This window comes from Protopterus annectens, chromosome 15.part0 (assembly GCF_019279795.1).
Source record: "Protopterus annectens isolate FY-2018-M chromosome 15.part0, PAN1.0, whole genome shotgun sequence".
NCBI classification, from domain to species: Eukaryota; Metazoa; Chordata; order Ceratodontiformes; family Protopteridae; genus Protopterus; species Protopterus annectens.
Genome location: NC_056749.1, coordinates 826222762 through 826242559, shown reverse-complemented (window position 1 = coordinate 826242559; position 19798 = coordinate 826222762).

Here is a 19798-nt window from a genome sequence, read left to right as displayed (position 1 = left end):
GTTCATTTTGTCTTAATTGGACTCTCATAAAGATAGTTTGGCAGTGGCACACAGGGCAGTGTATTTAATTAAAGTACCAGTTTTTGCAGTTTTTAGCATAGCTTCACCCCTTTCTAGTTGGCCCCACCCCTTCCCATTGGCCCTACCCATTCACCTGTCTCCTGCAGCACCCTTTTGATTTGAACTCACCAGCTGCCACTGTATTTATCATGTACATACCAACAAACATGTTAAATGTTAATGTTTTCAAACATATAAAGGACATCATTTCACACATCCAGTATGGTTATATATCACAGACAACTATAGCCCCTAGGCTGCTGATGACAATGCATTTCTCCCTTACCCATAATACTTAGAGAGTACTGCCCAGTCTACCTGTGTATGTGTGAATAGTAACTCATGTAGACATCTGCTAATCCGTTCTACTTTACAAAGTATACAGTATTAAAATCTCATTTGTTCAACACAAGACCACTGCCTGTCCAATTGCCTAAACATATCTTCTGCATATGGAAGCTTGTTGTACTTTAAAAGTCATGGCTTAAGAATCTTTGTCATGCCAACTTATGGTGATCAGCATCCGCAGCTACTTGCTAAATGGAAAAAGATTAATTTAGACGCAAGTTTCTCATATATGCGTCTGCTTATCGATTATTTTCTACCAATTGAAAGAGATTTAGTGACAAAAGTGCAACAGATACAAGAAGATATATATTTCAGTTATCCCGTAGACCAAGTAGATGTAAAACTCTGTGAGATTATTGACCAGGTGTCAACCTATGAGAAGAAATTGTTGTTCAAAAGAAAAAGAAATTACAACGTGACACCAATGACTTTAAAAACATGTATTTACTTGGCCGAGGGAGTGCAATGAAATAGTATCAGACATACAAACACTTTCTAACATCAATAATACTGGAACTGTGAATAATACGTGTCTATCTAAGTCCTATACTGAAAGTAGTATTAATGATAGACGTGCATCAAATAACATCGTGCAGACATCATCCGTTCCAAATCAAATGTTGAGTACCGTTAGCAATACACCAACAACGCCAACAGTTTCAGGTTCTATCTACGTCACACCCAATGAGGACAGTGGAAATGCTCTGAACAGTGCAATGGAATCTGTGGTACGAAGCAGAATTACTGACTTGTCATCTACTCAGGTTTTTTCGAATCTACCATTACCCTTTCGACAACAATGGAAAAGATCAATAGAGGGTACGGGGAACAAGCGCAGACATTTGGGACATGTAACACTCACACAGGCTCAAACATTTTCAATGATGTGGAAGCAGAACTGAAAAGTTTGGTATGGAACATTTCAAAAAGGGAGCTACCTGATGCAGGGATACAGGTACTTAACAAAGGCTTATCCTTTATTCCCACCCAGCAGGCAGATACATCTGAGACTTTAACCAATTTGAGACTTTATACACGGAATGTTATGCTTAGATTGATACATGCAGATCCTAATGTTAATGAGACAGTTGTGAATTTTAATTTAAAAAACTAGTGTTTATCTGACTCCACAACATCCGGCTCTGGATATTTTTGTCAAAATGTGTGAAAATGACATTTATCTGTTGCTAAATGATTCTAAACGTAGGAAGGGGTATGTGAATATGTCTAAAATAGAACGTGAAGCACTTAATTTACAGGGAGACTTGAGTATTGCTATTCGACCAGCGGATAAGGGAGGATTAACGGTCATTATGGATAAGAAATATTATCTAGACAGCATTAATGACATGTTAAAGGATAATTCTACTTATAAATCTGTGGATGTTGACATTATACAGAAGATTAGTTATGAGGTTACTAATTGTCTGAAGGATTGCTTCGACAATGAATTGATTAATAAAAATCTATTTGGATATTTTGTAATAGAGCACCCAAGAATACCAGTTTTGAATGGTTTACCGAAGGTGCATAATGATCCTATGTGGCCCCCCTTCAGACCTATCGTAGATGGGAGTGGTTGGCTTTCTGAACCACTATGCATCTATTTATAGAAGCAGTTGAAACCAGTTTTCTCAACATGTAAATTGGTATTAATAGATAGCAAACACTTTTTACAAGATGTATATAGCTTTGTTGAAAAGAGGACAGATAGGAACTTGGGCATGTTTGTCACTTTGGATGTGGCCTCTCTTTTTACCTGTATCCCGAATGATGAAGGGATACAGATGGTACAACAACTTATTACTAATACAGGCATATATGATGCTAGGAACATGGAATTTTTATGCCTTATGCCGGAACTGGTATTGGAATACAATATGTTTACATTTGACAACACCTACTATATACAAACGTCAGGTGTAGCAAGGGGCACTCCGTGTGCGAATACTTATACAAATCTAGTAATGGCAGCATGGGAGGAGAACATTATGTTTAAATTTGACCAGTATTAATAACTTGTTCCTTTTTATTGACGTTTTGTTGATGACCTTTTCTTTCTATGGACAGGAGACCTGTTGGAGTTGTACCAATACATTGACATTTTGAATGCCAGTACTAGGTTCTTGAAATTCTCTTGTAATCACTCTGAAAGTTGTATTGAATTTTTGGATGTGATGATAGTTAAAGATAAGGATCAAAATATTGTCACAAAACTACATAGAAAAGAATGCTATCGACCTACTTTTGTATGTCGTGGCAGTATGCATCCTGGACATGTATTTTGTAATGTCCTGAAAGGACAGAATTTGAGAGCCAGTCGTTTACATAACGACGATCAGGATTTTGAAAAAATGTTTAGACACTATGAGATCTGACTTTATATCCAGAGGTTATACGAAATAAGAGATAGTGCAAATGCAGCAGACTGTCAGACATTGTAGACAAACTGTAGGACAACCATACTTCTCCTCTAACAGCAATACTAGAATTCAGGATACACATAAAACGCACTCCCCTTTTTTTAGCTTAACTTTACATTTTTGGTATTGGAAGATATACAGGAAAGTGTTAGACAGGGGGATTTGGTGAATAGGACTTATCATGCAGTGTTAAAATGTATTTTTAGACTTGGAGTGCAATATGCTCCTGGTCTCAATGAGCATATATCCATTCAGCCCACATTAAGAGCCAGACCTCTTAAGAAAAAAATGAATGTAGTTTTATTTTTCATTTATTATTCATTATTTTTCATTTTTATTTTGCTTTATTTTGGTTTTATGTTTATGAAGTATTTTTAATATGTCTCTCCTATATATATGTTAGTATAACCTTTTTATATATTTTCATATATATATGTTAGTGTAACTTTAATTTTATAGCCAGGCCTTAATATTTAATTAGCTACTGACTAGTTAGTAATTAGTGATGTAGTCTGTCACATGGCTAACTGATTTACTATATTAACAGGGTTGTGTTTTTAGTTTAATGAAGACTTGATAAAGCTATATGCGAAAGTGCTTGTCTTGGTTTGTTTTTCAATAAAGAAGTATCTTGGAACTACTTTTGGATTTTGCCTTTGCTGTGGACCACTGTTTGCATTTTTTTGGTGAATTTAATATCTTCTGCATTGTAAAACTTGATGCTATCTGGCAGTTTTGTAGAGCATGAGGGCCTATAGCATTCATGTGCTGGATGTTTCTGTATTCATCTGTTATCCATGGGAATATGAATAAACATATATAATAGTAGTTTGATAAGAAGGAAGGTGTTGTGATGTGTGATTGTTCATTCTGTAAAGCAAGAAGCCAACATGTATATATCATAGCTAAGTGTGGGTTCAAATCCACATAGGGGGTAGCCTTCACTAACTTTGGATCATTATGTCTGTGTAAAAGTTTTGAAAATTCTTTTATAGATACCTGCTTATTGATATTAGTGGGTATTTTATGCATGCTTACAACTATAATGTTTATTTGTCACATTTCTATAAATATCTCTGTAATCCATAACGTTCTTCCAACAGCAGCTCTTTTACTACAGTTTTATGAGTAAAGATTTAAACATACTGGGATAGTTCTGCAAATATAATGTGGAATATGACACCATTGCCAAATTGAATTTACTGTATAAGTGTGTCATCGTTTAACAATTCAAGTTCATCGCCCTTCTCATGTTTATATTCGGAGGGAGTGAGATGGTTAGATAGACATTCTGTTTGTAGGACAGGGACATACCCTAATATCAGGGATAATTTTGACATATAGTTTGCAATTTATCAACAAAATATATGCATATATTTTATGCCCCCCCAACCTAAACTACATCTGTGCTTATGTGAAAAACAAAAATTTGTAGTTGTCTGTTAACAGCAGCTATGTGTCACATGACCACGTTCTACTGTCTGAGGTATGAACTTTTACAGTTGTGCTTTTGTGTTATGACCACTGTGCTGACATGCATTCATGCTTGCAATTTTATTCTCGTAAATGGACAGCATGTTGTACTTCTTGAAACCATGATCTCTATTACTACCCCAGCCTTGCAGATTCATACCTCTAATTTATTTAACTGTATTTCCTCTATGATCTCACAGGCAAGATGGAATAGCTAGATTTTTTTTAAGCTTCACGACATGTTTCCCCAGATCAGAAAGAATTTTTAGATACATTGTTAATGGTAGATATTGATAGGAAGTTTAGTCCTTCTTTATTTCATAAACCATGCTGGAGCAATGCGTTGTTGAATAGGGGCAGTATGCATCCTCCTCATATTTTCCCCAATATTGTCAGAAATCAGTTTTTAAGAACCTCTTGGCTTTGCAGCAATGAAGCTGTATTTTTATAAAAGGCCAAAGAGGTTGCTGTTAACTTCAGTGAACGGGGTTGTAAGGATTAAGAGATCCTTATGTCTACTAAAAATTTTCATGACATTCAACATTAAAGGGGTAAACCATGGTTTTCATCCAAACAGGGGGATAATTTGCATACTTCTACTGACAGGTCATTACCTGTTAGGCTACCCCATACATTCAGTAGTGATTCGAGACATATCTGTGAGATCATACATGGCAATTGGAAGATGTTAACTATGGATAACAGATCTGAGATATTGTAGGTGATGTACCCCATTTCTCTTATAGAAGGAATCGTAATCTGAAAGATTTACTTTGTTGCAATCCCATTGAAACTGGAGGAACACTTTTCTCCTACAAAAGATGTAAAGCTTGTGTTTTTTAAACAGTTCTAGTTCTAATAATTTTGAACATCCTATTACTCATAAATGTTATTCTTATAAGGGTTATGCTTCTTGTAACAGCAAGAATGTGATTTATATCGCTAAATGCGATCACTGCTCATCGTTTATGTTGGAAAAACTAACCAAATGTTTAAACAGCATATTTTACAACATATTAGTGCTATTCGTGGGTCTATATTAGAACAACAAAGTCTTAAAACTTCTAATGTTCTAATATCGACCCCTATTCAGCGAACGCTTAAAATGCAGAACAGCGAAAAAATTTGTTGTTCCGAAACACATACACACAACACAAGCACACCAAAAAAACAACAATCCACACACATACACTTAAAATCCTACAAATAATCCTACAATAAACTCTACATACACTATCTATCCACTTACTTTAACCCAAACCCTATCCATAAGGTCTATCACTATTGCACACTCACTTACCCGCGCCCTAACCCTAGCTCACCTACCCTGCCCTAACCCTAACGTCTGTCACAATCGCACACTTACCTGAACCTGGCCCGTAACTTTCCACCACAGTGCTGAAAATAGCAAAGCGACAGAAACAGCCAAACAAATTCTTTCCCTAAAAAAAAATTCGGTGTTCTGAAGCTTCACTATTTTCAGTGTTCGACAATAATAGGAAAATTTTAGAACAAGTTCAAGACTTTGATGTTCTAATATTCTAATAATGTTTCACGTATAAATACATGCTTTATTTATTATTGTTGTTAAGTAAATTATTGATGATCACAAATTCTCATTGGTGATGATTTTCAATTTTTTCAATAACACAGGGTCACATAGTTAATGCAACTGGAGTGAAATAAACATATTGGATAACTGATTTATAAGCAGATATTGCTCCAGGCCTCAATGGCTTTATTCCATTGAAGCCTGTTTTACGTGACAGACACTGTGTTTAAAGATGCGTGCTTTTTTATCTTATATTATTATGTTGCTACTACTAGATATGTTGAACTGTATACTGCTGCCATGTAGTAGGCTGTAGTAGAACAGTTTTAATGAATGGATGTGGTTTTTGATTGGTTGATATTGTGTATTTTTTTAATTCTTTGTTTTAGAAGTTATAACGGATCTGTTGAAGGATACTATCCAAAAGCGCTAATCCTGTTTTCTTTTGTTTTATCCAATTTTATTAAAAGTTTATTCTATCTGCTGTAGTAGCCCTGCTGTTGTTTAATATCTAGGCAGGTAAGTCTATAGTTGCAGGTTTGAATTTCAAGTCCTCTAGTCTGTTTTAAGTTCTCTTCCAGTGTGTAAAAGACTGTGTGTGAAATATTCCAAACTGTCTGTGGGGATCTTGCAATGTTGTTCAGTTTAAAAAGCGGAGAGCTTGAGCTGAACAACATATATCAATATTATTTTATACCGGCATCATTCATACATGCATATTACTTTTTGCAGGTGATGAAGAGTGAGATAGGAATTAGACCCTGTGCATCAAATGGATGCACAGGCTGGGGGCATACCTCTCAACCTCTTAGAGCAAGAAATCTGGACAAAGCTGCAAAGAACTTGAAGACAAAGGCCCAAAAATAGGGATACTTTTTAAAATATTGCTCTTCCAAACTTAGAAAGTTGATAGAATAACACGTTTTGTATTAGCATGAATTTTCTGAAAGAAATGAAGTCTGAAACTCAAATGTCTGCCACTATCTTCTGACTTCTGTCCTCAATGATTTTCTAGTGATTTGCCAGAAAACTACAATTTTATGAGAAATGTACCAAAAATATGAGTCAAAAATCTGGAATTCTGCAAAAATCTAGACAGTTGTGAGGTATGGCTGGAGGAGCAGTGCAGTGGTATGTTGATTTCCCTTTCACATTATTTGACTGAAATGGATCTGATCATTGTTGCATGATTTTTTTTCTTTTTGCATTATTATGTATATACTACTTCTAATGCAGGAATTCCCGCCATGCTTCTATAAGGTAAGTACAATAGTCACAATTTCTGTTATTAAATCTGAATAACATAAAAATATGTTTGCATATGAGTTAGCAGCAAGCTATATTTGCTGAATACTGTGTTTTGAATTGTACATCACAACCTAAATGACAGTAATTAGTATATAACTGTCACAGTGCTTTTGTTTACAATTTTTTTGTATCCAGAATAATAGTGTTTTGGCTACAGTTTGTGATATAGGTGTTAGTTCACTTTTATGTGTGGATATAGTTCTCATGGGCTGATCTGTTCTCTATAGTCTACCTGTTCCCATCCTGAATGGGTATCTACTGTATCAATGTTACCACTGTTGTGGTTGGTCTATGACTGACATACCATTCAGTTTGACATGGTTATTGTATCTGCCTGAAACATCTTTGGTGGTTTGGTTGCAACACACTTATACATACTGTTCTTATGTATAGTTGTGCTAATAGGCATATAATTCCTGTTACATATTAAGCAGTTTGCACTTTACAGAGTCCTCATAGGCATATCATTTCTGCCTGTTACATAATAAGTTTGCATTTTACAGGGTTCTCATAAGCATATCATTTATATTTGTTGTATAATAAGTAGTTTGTATTTTACAAGGTCATACATATTGATTGCTACTAAATGTATGTAGGACACTAATACATTTGTAGGTAGACAAAACTGTTTGTATGACATACTATATTTTGATGTGTCACAGGCTGTCACTGTGTTTATGATTGTACATTATTTCTAGTGAGCTGTGTTGCATTTCAAAACTTTGATGTTGGGTTAGCCAATGACTATGTTGCCTTGCTCAGCTCTTTTGCATACGGCTTTTATATTTCCCATTGGATTGTCATCTTACTATATTTTTATTATACCAATATGTTAATTAGTGATTGTTCATATGACTCATTACATGCACAGACACCTGGGTTACAGTTAAAATTCACACACCTACATAAATGTGCAAGATGCACATACTTGACAGGAAACATGAATAGTTACTTAGATAGTTTACTTGCCATAGTACTTGTGTTATGTTGTCATTTGTATAGTGTTTTTTTAAGGTAGACACTTATCTGTTGCATGACACATAGTCATGCTATGCTTTTCTTCAAATGTCAGGATACATAAGTGTGCTGACTGTACACATGCTTGTCATACATAATGATGGCTAATAAACAGGTAGCAGGATTTCCATTGGTAAGATGTGTTATGCCAGCCATGCTGTGACCTCCTCACATTCTGTGAGGGATACAGTGGTCCTGGCATAAGCCTGTATTGAAATCATCAGTAAGTATAGATAGTAGAACAAAGGAAATGTGTTGTGTGCATGACTATCCATCTGCTAGCTCACCAGTGTTTATTATACTCCTTTTACATACTCATGTTAGGCCATATCATCTGAGAATCAGGTTTTATTAACACCTGTAATGTATGCTGATATACCTTTATTCTTATATACAGACATTACATGTCAACGGGATGGTACTTAACATCCATTACATTTCAGATGTGCACATCAGTTTCTGTTTAATGTCAGATATGATTTTGATTGGAATGAGCCACCTGATAGATGCGTGGTTTTCATTGTTATGGTTTTGATTATTGACCTACATTGCATTAGTGGTACTCTTGGCTATGGCCAAACCTTGTTCTAAGATTTCATACTGATTGTTTTCTGCCTGTTTATTGTGTCACAGTTTGTAAGTGATGCAGACACATAGTGTCAGGTATGCATATGCACTTTCTTTCTTGTCTTGTGATTTACCTTAACAGAGCATGGGACCCGTGAATGCTCACCCCTCAGACTTCATAGAAGAATGTATGCCAGACCACTTCCCAAGTACTCTGATTATGTTGACGACCATGATGGAGACGATGATGACAACAAGGGAGCTGGACCAGTACATGCCATCATCCCTGCTGCTCCTCAGAGGAGACGTTGTCCAGCACCACAAGATGAGTTTCGGTAAAAGATCCAGGAGGTGATGAGTGATGTCTTCTGTGCACAGATAAGGGACATGATGGGAATTTTTTTTCAATATATGGCATGGGCTATGCGAGATTCATTCAGGAAAGTTGCCTGGGAGATAATTCATGATGTTTATCACCATCAGGACAGACCCTCAGGACTATGTGTTGTCTGTATGATCCACTTGTGTAATGCTGCCACCATGGGGTTTGCCATATACACGACTCTGCTGTATAGGTACACTGGTACATGCATAGCATTTTGCTGCCATGCTTATGTGATACATGGCTAAATGTACACTGCAGATGCCATGTGACATTAACATTATGTTTCAACTGGTGCATGGCACACATTACCACATTATACCTTATTCAGCTGTCCATGGGTATTGGCAGTTAACATGCTGCTACTGCTGCAACAATTCTACTGTATACATGTGTGGGACTGACAATAACAAACATACAACATGTCACCCATATTCCACATGTACCACAGTGTTATGGCTATAATTTGTGGGTTAAACAAAAAATTACTGACAAACGACAAAAATAAATGCAGAAGGAAACAGACTCAGACCGACACGGCACACAATCCACAGTTATTTTAAGTTACTAAGAGCTTTCATTTGGCTTAATACCAAACTTCTTTAGATACACATTTAAAAATGTCATCCAACTAATACACTTTTAAAACAAATCACGTGACAAATCACCTGATCCAACTTCATTGCCAGTCATATTTATTTATTTATTTATTTATTTTATTTTATTTTACATTTGTTAACCGGGAAATTCCGACTGGACCAGGTCCATTTTCAGCGGAGGCCCGGGGAGAAAAGCTCCAACATCAAGTTATACAAATACAGTACATCCAGCATAATACACAAAACAGGTTTCATCATGTATGCTGAGCATAGTAATATAACAAGAATTAATAAAAACACTCCAGGTAAAAGATATAGAACATGGGTAAAAGACAATGTCAGTCATACTTTGGTAAGAAAAGAAAATATATCAAGTAAGATTCTACAGTTAAAAGTACCCTTTCAGATGACCAAGCCTACAGGGGATCAGAGCTCCAGCATGTGATTAGAGAGGAATTTGGGGAGTTAATAGTAGTATGGGTAGGGTTATGTGATACAAGGGCATAACCATGTACTAAGAAGGTGCGATTTGAGGGAGTTTTTGAATATGGATGTGGAGGGGGCAGTGGATACAGATAGGGGAAGAGAGTTCTAATTTCTGGCAACGGTGTGGGAGTAGAGCGCTTTCCCTGCATTATTGTTAGCCTTGGTGATGGAGAGGAGAGATTTTTCATTGGATCTTAGGTATCGGTTTGTAGTATAGATAGTAAGTAGGTTGGATAATGAGGGGTTTTTTTCAGGATATTTGAGAATATTGTAGGCTGTGCAGCTGGTGATAGTTAAGTAGCTGTGGTAGCTCAAGCCATTTTAGTTCTTTTAGTGCAGCACAGTGATGGGTTCTATAGGTTGAGTTAGTAGCAAACTTGGCTATTTTATTGTAGCATAATTCTAGTTTGTCTAGGTCACATTGTCTGATTTGGGTAAAGATTGGTGCTGCGTATAATAGAGTTGAGAGGAGGTGGCTTTGTGCAAGAGTGACTCTTGCTTTTGTGAGAGAAAGGACTTATGCCTGTATAGGAGCCTAGTTTTTGTGTACTAGTTTTATGGCATGTGAGATGTGAACAAAGTGGAGATTATTGTCTATTTCAATGCCCAGAAGTTTGGTGTGGTTAGAAGTGGAGATGGTGGTGCTGTCATTAGAGGTTATGGTAAAGGAGAGGGTTTTTTTTTTATCTATTAGGGGTAAATAGTAGCAGTTTTGTCTTTTTGGGATTTAGAATTAGTTGGATCCCAGATATCCATTTTTCTACTGAGGTAAAGGTATCTTGAGTGAGTGTATGTAGGGTGGTGGGAGATGAGGCGGAGCAGATCAGAGTTTAATCATCTTCATATTGTATGAGTGTGGCATGTTGTGTAGAGCATTTGAGGTGATTTGTGAAAATAGAGAACAACAGCGGGCCCAGTATAGAGCCCTATGGGACACCTATGGTGGCTGGAAGTTGTGTAGACAGAGTTCCTTTCCACTGGACTGATTGTTGCCTGTCAGACAAGTAGCTTCTGAACCAGCTATAGTAGAGGAGGTGAAGGATAATGATGTTAGTGAGTCTAGTAGAATGGAGTGGGAGACCATATCAAATGCTTTTGAGAGGTCTAGGAAAATGGCTGATACATATTTGTTATCATTCCTGTGAAGGTTTATATAATTAGTGAAAGATAAAAGGGCTGTGGTAGTGCTGTGATGTGGATGGAAACCGTGTTGTGTGGTAGATAGTAGATTGTGTGTGTTAAGAAATGTCATCACTTGCAAGTGGATGCATTTCTCAAGAATTTTGGATAAGGGGCAAAGGATGGCAATAGGTTGGTAGTTGGAGAATTCATAAGAATTACCTCCTTTATGGAGAGGAATGATGCGAGATACTTTCCAGAGTTTGGGTATGTAGGATTCTAGTATGGAGCGGTTGATAAGGATGGAGACATGATATGATAAGGAGTCACTAGCCATTTTTAGGTATGCAGCAGGTATGTTATCAGCTGCTAGTGTGGTTGGCTTTAGTTTTAGGAGGAGTTTTTTGATAGTTGAGGTGGGCACTGGTGATAGGCTGAAAGAGGGAGTGGTGTGGAATAGGTTAGGTTGTGACTGAGGTAGACTGTTTTTTGGTTATTTGACTGGACAGGGCTAAGATGGATTTAGTAAAATGGTTATTAAATTGAGAAGCTATATCTAGGGTATTGTTAGTAGAGATGGGTGCTGGGGTTGTGGTTTTGCCTGGCTTTAGTAGGGAGTTAATGGCATGCCAGAATTTTTGTGGACTATTTGAATATTTCCTTTGGGCACTAAGAAAATAGTTTTGTTTGTTTATTTTGGATTCAGCCTTGGCCTTGTTTCTAAGCTGTTGATAGTATTGTCTGGAGCTAGGGGTTTTGTCAGTTTTCCAGATTTTCCAGGCTTTATCTCTAGCTTTTAGTAAGGCTCTGGTGTCTCTATTTAGCCAGGGTGCGTAGTTTGGCTTTAACTCTGATCTTTCTGCTGGGAGCTAGACTTTTAAGGATGTTAGAGAAGGTTGTATTGAAGTAGTCTACTGCCTGTGAACTTTTCCGCTATGGCTAAATAAATCTGTAATATCTAGTTGACATATTTTTTCAAATATAAAAATGATAGGTGCTAAAAGTGGATTATATGCACTTGGAACAACAAAATCACTTTTCAAATTTATTAAAGTTTTTGCTATATTGCCCCTACGAGTGGGGACAAACGACAAACCTTTAAATAGTAAAGTTGCTAAATACAAGTCAATTTTGAAATTAGAATAATTATAGATATTAAAGTCACGTTCAATGTTTGTAACAATCTTTACAACTGTAGTCTCACATTGCGTCTGGCTTCCAGCTGTAATTGGTAAAATACCATATCTTTCGGCTACTTCTGGTGTTGGCGTCTGTTCTGATAATTGTATCTCTTGTTGTGATCCCCTTTGTGAAAATATCAGTAGTTGACATTATGATTATTTTTATTTTCCAAGTGTTGGTGTTTCACAGAATTTGAGTTTTCATTATTCTGTTTACGTTGGAAGCCATTCCTTTAATTTTGGTTATGCTCGCTCCGTCTTAGGCCAACTCCAGGTCCGTTTGAGTGTTGTTGGAATATGGTCACATAAGTAACATCACTAACTGCATCATCATTGCCTACATCATCGTCCAGCAACCCATTATCAGAAATAGGATTATTTGAACCACGTCACTTCCGTTGTTCCACTGTTGTGACAATGGTGGTGGTGGATACTTTGTACCATTTGTATATTCTGTGTTATCATGTTCCAATTTCTTATTCTTGATTGCTTTGCATTTCAAGATTTGGTCATCAATGCTAGTAAAAATGTGAGTATACTCGTATTTATATCTTAGAAAGTCTTGATTATTCTTAATTTGTGAATAAGTGATGTTGATTTCCTTTACCAAGGAATCTGCCATTAATTCATAATGCTTCGTTAACATTTGCAGCAATTCAAGTCCTTGTTTATTAAAAAGTTTCACTAAGTCCAAATAAAAGGGGGGATTCTTAACTAGCCCAGTTGGATATTGTCAAATTCTAAGGCCTTTGAGAACTTGTTGTTTTAGACATTCTTGAAAGTATGAAATTTCTAACTGGATTTTTTTCAGCTTCAATGATTTATAGTCTAAAATATCTAAATTATTAGCTATAATGTCTGTTGAAAAAAAACTTCCTTGATTTCCTATGTTGACTGAAATTTCTGTTTGGTTAAATTCATCAACTTCCCTGCATTCACCCAAACTAGGTACATCAGTTACTAAATCCACATTAGTTACCGTAGTTTGTGACACAGTCCATTCATTTCTTACTTGGCAAGTGTGATTCTCGAAGTCGAGGATGAAATCCCAGTGCATTCATTTTTGTTATTACCAATCCATCTATCTGTTTCTTTTGGACAAACCAATGCTGACAGATGATCAACTTTTTATGTCAATAAGCAAACCAATTGGGTCAGCTTAGAAAGGTCAAAGTCTCGGTTTGTATTCAATTAATTTCCAACAGTTGTAGTAGGTGTACCAATAATGCCTTCTGTAGTTATGCTTCACAAAACCAAACAAAACTGAGTTAAACAAAAAATTACTGACAAACTACAAAAATAAATGCAGAAGGAAGCAGACACAGACTGACACGGCACACAATCCACTTTATTTTAAGTTACTAAGTGCTTTTGTTTGGCTTAATACCAAACTTCTTCAGATACACATTTAAAAATTTCATTTAACTAATATACTTTTAAAACAAATCATGTGACTAATCACCTGGTCCAACTTCATTGCATGTCATATAATCATTAAAGCAAAGCTAGAAACTTGTGAATTATTTTGGCAACTACGCTGCCATTCTTATGTACCACCTGAGTTAAATGATGTTTGTTACATATATAGGTTATAAGTTCATAGGTTCATACTAGGCTATCTGCAATAGGGCATTTAGAAGCCTAGCCAGAGTGTGTTTGGCATTCACCACCCATTTTAAATTAATTTTGCTATGCCCTTTTTCGAGGTTAGTATACTGTGCCTCTGTCTAACAGTGACACAGAAGTGATACCTGGGGTAAACCTACGATCTCCCATCCATTCATCAAGATTCCTCTTGAAGAGAGTCAATGAGGGACTCTGCCTAACCTGGATTGGGATTTTATTCCAGAGTGGAGGGAGCCTCTGGGTTATGAATCTGTCCCTCCAGCATGTCCTGTTTATTTCAGTGCTGAGGTTCAAGTCTCTCGAGCGCGTAGCTCGATGGGATTTGCATTTTCTGAGGTGCAGCATGTCCATTAATTCCGAGTTGGACATGGCTTTATACGTCAGGCACAGATCGCCTCTGAGTAGGCAGTATGCCACTGAGTAGAGCTGGAGTTTCATTAACCGGGCGGCATATGGCATCTGTTTGAGCCCTTTGATCTTCTTGGTGAGGTACTTTTTGGGTCTTTCCAGTTGCTGCAGGTGTCTGGTAAGGTACATCCCAAAAGGGGCATTGTACTCAATTATGGGCCTGATGAGGGATGAGTAAAGAGGCACGATGTCCTCCCCTGATCTAGATGTGAATCCCTTCATGATGAGGTGAGCTATATAAAATGTTTTTTTAACCACTTTGGCCATGTGGTTGTCAAATGAGAGATTGCTATCAACTTGGGTCCCCAGGGCCCTAATTACTTCTTCTGTACTGAATGGATTACCATCTATGTGGTAATTTGTGGGCACTTTGTTTTTGCCAAAGGGGATGACTATACACTTTTTGGCGTTTAGCTTGAAGCCATGGCTCTGGCACCAGTTGTCTGTTTCTATGAGGCCCTTTTGGAGGATGCTTGTGTCAGCTGGAGAGTCGATTATGGTACCCAGTTTGCAGTCATCTATGAACTTGGTCAGCCACAGTCCTTCTATGTTGGCCTGTACCTCAGAGAAATATATACCGAACAAGAGAAGTCCTAGGACTGAGCCTTGTGGGATGCCACTTGTAACTGGTTTGGAGTCTGACATGGCTCCAGCAATTCTAACCATGTGGGTCCTGTCCTTCAGCCAGTTTGCAACCCATCTAGTGACATAGGGGTTTATATTTAAGCTGGTGACCTTATCTATAATGCCCAAGTGGGGTATTGTATTGAAGACTTTTGCGAGGTCCAGGTAGGCTGTGTGGGGCACCTTCCCCTCGACAATGGCCTTGGTGACTGTTTCAAAGAAATCAACCAGGTTTAAGAGGCAGGATCTATGTGTATCTGAAGAAGTTTGGTATTAAGCATATAAAGTATGGAAATGTATTTTAAAGTTGAAATAATGTGAATTATATGAATAGCAATGAAGTTGGATCAGATGATTAGTCACATGATTAGTTTTAAAAGTATATTAGTTGAATGAAATTTTTAAATGTGTATCTGAAGAAATTTGGTATTAAGCCAAAAGAAAGCGCTTAGTAACTTAAAATAAACATGGATTGTGTGTCCTGTCAGTCTGAGTCTGCTTCCTTCTGCATTTATTTTCATGGTTTGTCAGTAATTTTTTGTTTAACTCAGTTTGGTTTGAATTTGTGAAGCATGACTACAGAAGGCATTATTGGTACACCTACTACAACTGTTGGAAATGAATTGAATACAAACCGGGACTCTACACTTTCTAAGCTGACCCAGTTGGCCAGCTTATTGACACAAAAAGTTGATCATTTGTCAGCAATGGTTTGTCTAAAAGAAGCAGACAGTTGGATTGTTATTAATGAAAATAAATGCACCAAGATTTCATCTCCGACTATCGAGAATCGCACTTGCCAAGTAAGAAATGAACGGACTGTGTCACAAACTACAGTAACTAATGTGGATTTAGTAACTGATGTACCTAGTTTGGGTGAATGGTTAGATTCATCAACTTCCCTGCAAACAGAAAATTCAGTCAACATAGGAAATTAAGGAAGTTCCTTTTCAACAGACATTATAGCTAATAATTTAGATATCTTAGACTATAAATCGTTGAAGCTAAAAAAACTCCAGTTAGAAATTTCATACTTTCAAGATTGTCTAAAATGACAACAAGTTCCCAAAGGCCTTAGGATTTGGTGATATCCAACTGGGATAGTTAAGGATTTCCCCTTTCTTCTGGACTTAGTGAAACTTTTTGATAAACAGGGACTTGAATTGCTGCAAATGTTAACAAAGTATTATCAATTAATAGTAGATTCCTTGGTAAAGAAAATCAACATCATTGATGCACAAATTAAGAATAATCAAGACTTTCTAAGATATAAATACGAGTATACTCACATTTTTACTAGCCTTGATAACCAAATCTTGAAATGCAAAGCAATCAAGAATAAGAAATTGGAACATGATAACATAGAATATACAAATGGTACAAAGTATCCACCACCACCATTGTCACAACAGTGGAACAACCAAAGTGACATGGTTACAAATAATCCTATTTCTGCTAATGGGTTGCTAGACAATGATGTAGGTAATGATGATGTAATTAGCAACATCACTTATGCGACCGTAGTCCAACAACTCTCAAACGTACCTGGAGTTGGCCTAAGACAGAACGAGCATATACAAAAAAAAAGGAGTGGCTTACAATGTAAACACAATAATGGAAACTCGAATTCTGTGAAACACCAACACTTGGATAATAAAAATAATCATAATGTCAACTACCGGGATTTTCATGAAGGGGGCCACAACAAGAGATGCAATTATCAGAACAGATGCCAACAGCAGAAATAGCCGAAAGATATGGTATTTTACCAATTGCAGCTGGAACCCAGCCGCAAGGTGAGACTACAGTTGTAAAGATTGTTACAAACATTGAACGTGACTTTCTTCTTCTTCTTTTGGCTGCTCCTGAATGTGACTTTAATATCTATAATTATTCTAATTTAAAATTTGACTAGCATTTAGCAACTTTACTATCTAAAGGTTTGTTGTTTGTCCCCACTTATAGGGGCGATATAGCAAAAACTTTAATAGATTTGAAATTGTTTACTAGAAAAGTGAATTTTAAATTAATTTTCTATCAGAATGAAAGTGTAAGAGATTGTGTTGTTCCAAGTGCATATAATCCACCTTTAGCACCTATCATTTCTATATTTGAAAAAAATATGTGAACTAGATATCAGAAATTTACTTAGCCATAGCAGAATGGTTCATATAATATTTCAACTTTTGAACATGATTTGCTAAATGAATTGAAATTCAGTGGTTTAAGCGTAATGAAACTCGATAAGAGGGGTGGTTTGGTATTGATGGAAAAGGATGATTATTTAAAAAGAATGTTAGAGATGTGTGATAAAAGTAAGTAAAAGATGGTTTCAGTAAAAGAAATTGAACATTGCTTATAATAGAATTAAATCCTATATTAATAATTTATTCATTGAAGGTAGAATTGATTTGATATTATATAATTATTTTTCCATGCCTTCACCCAAAATACCAGCAATCTTTGGGATCCCAAAGATCCACAAAGACCTGAAAAATCCCCCTTTGAGACCCATTGTAAATAGTAGGCAGTCTTTAACACACCCTATAGCAAAATATGCTAATAGTATATTAAAGAAGTATGTAACCAAAGAAACACAGATATGTAAGGATTCATGGTCTTTTCTTAGTAATATTAAAAATATAATATATAATGAGCAATATGCTGTTTTAACCATTGATGTAAAAGATTTACATACATGTATACCGTACAAAATCGGTATTGAATGGGTTTGCTCCAAATTAAGAGATGGGGGGAGCCACTAACTTTGAAATTTTTAATATGGAAGAATTATTAGACATTATATTAAACAATAATTATTTCCTTTTTGATAAGAAATTTTACTTGCAAAAAAAAGGATGACTATGGGGTCCCCATGTGGGGGCAGTTATGCAAACCTTGTTTTAGCACAATGGGAAAACATATATGTGTTTAATGACAACAATAATTTTCTGAATAAGATAAAATTTTATACACAGTTTTTAGATGATATTTTTATTTTATTTAATTTAAATGAATATGATGTTGAATTATTTATTGAATACTTAAATTATACCACAACTTTTCTTCATTTTACTTATACATATGAGAAAGATGAAATTTCTTTTCTAGATGTAAAACTTTTAAAAGACCGTGTGTTCAATGGTTACAAGGCTAGAATTTTTGGGAAGACCACATTTACAAATTCTTTTCTGTGTAGTGAACACCCTTTACAGCAAAAAAGTCAGTAGTAAAAGGTCAATTCATTTGTGCAGCTAGAATGGTTTCTTCGGAAACTAATGTTTTACTTGAATGTGATAATTTAACTTCAATGTTTGCTAGAGGATATTATTCGAATAAAATTGTTGAGTTAAGAACTGAAGTGGTTAATAAATGTATACAAGGCATTTATTAAGCAATTCTATGTGATCCTAGTATTCAGGAATTTAACCTAGAAGACACGGATATGAGAAATAAACTTGATAATGTTGATTTCTCTAATAATGTATTATTTATTACCACCTTTAGCACTGATGCTCTAGATGTAAGGAACATTATATATAAGAATTGGCCTTTATTGTCCACAGATACAGGATTTAACAAACTCATTAATACAAAACCAAAGTTTGTTTTTAAAAAAGGTTTCAACTTTAAGAATATTTTAAACTTCCAAGATTTACCAAAGAGTAGAATTAAAGGTATGTTCAAATGTGAATCTTATTCCCATTGTAAACATATAGATATAGGAAGTTCCTTCACCATTAGAAATAAAAAAATATGAAACAAAATATAAATATAACTGTAATTCTAGTGGTGTGGTCTATTTAGCTATGTGCCAGTATTGCCCCAGTTTCTATATAGGGAAAACAGATAGAAAACTGAGAGAGAGGCTATATGAACATTTATATGCAATTAAAAAGAAAAATTGGACAATGCTTTGGTGAGCCATGTTAAATCCTATCTAGGACATTATTTTATATTTAGAATAATTGATCAAATCCAAAACGATGAGAGAGGGGGGCCTGTATCATTAAAGCTAGAAGCTTGTGAATTATTTTGGCAACTACATTGCCATTCTTATGTACCACCTGGGTTAAATGATGTTTGTTCTATAACTCCTATATTAAAATTAAAAAGTTTGAAAAGATAGATAAATTTAATAATGCAGGGAAACTGTTTTAATAATTTGTGGTTACATATATAGGTTATAAAATATGGAAATGTATTTTAAAGTTGTAATAATGTGAATCATGTGACTAGCAATGAAGTTGGATCAGGTGATTATTCACATGATTTGTTTTAAAAGTGCATTAGTTGAATCAAATTTTTAAGCGTATCTGAAGAAGTTTGGTATTAAGCCAAATGAACGAGCTTAATAACTTAAAATAAACCTGGATTGTGTGCCGTGTCGGTCTGAGACTGCTTCCTTCTGCATTTTAAGATTTGTGGATTACCATGTTATGTCTGTTTAAAAGAAGGACATGTCCTTTCCCTGTACTTTGGATGACACTTGTTGCGCTGTGACAGTGACATGCTGGCTGGCTTTGTGTGTGGCATGATTTGGCAATGATGATGCCATGTTGTATCATATAAATGTGTCTGCTACATATGGGCAGTCCTACTTTACAGAATGCATAGACTGCCAC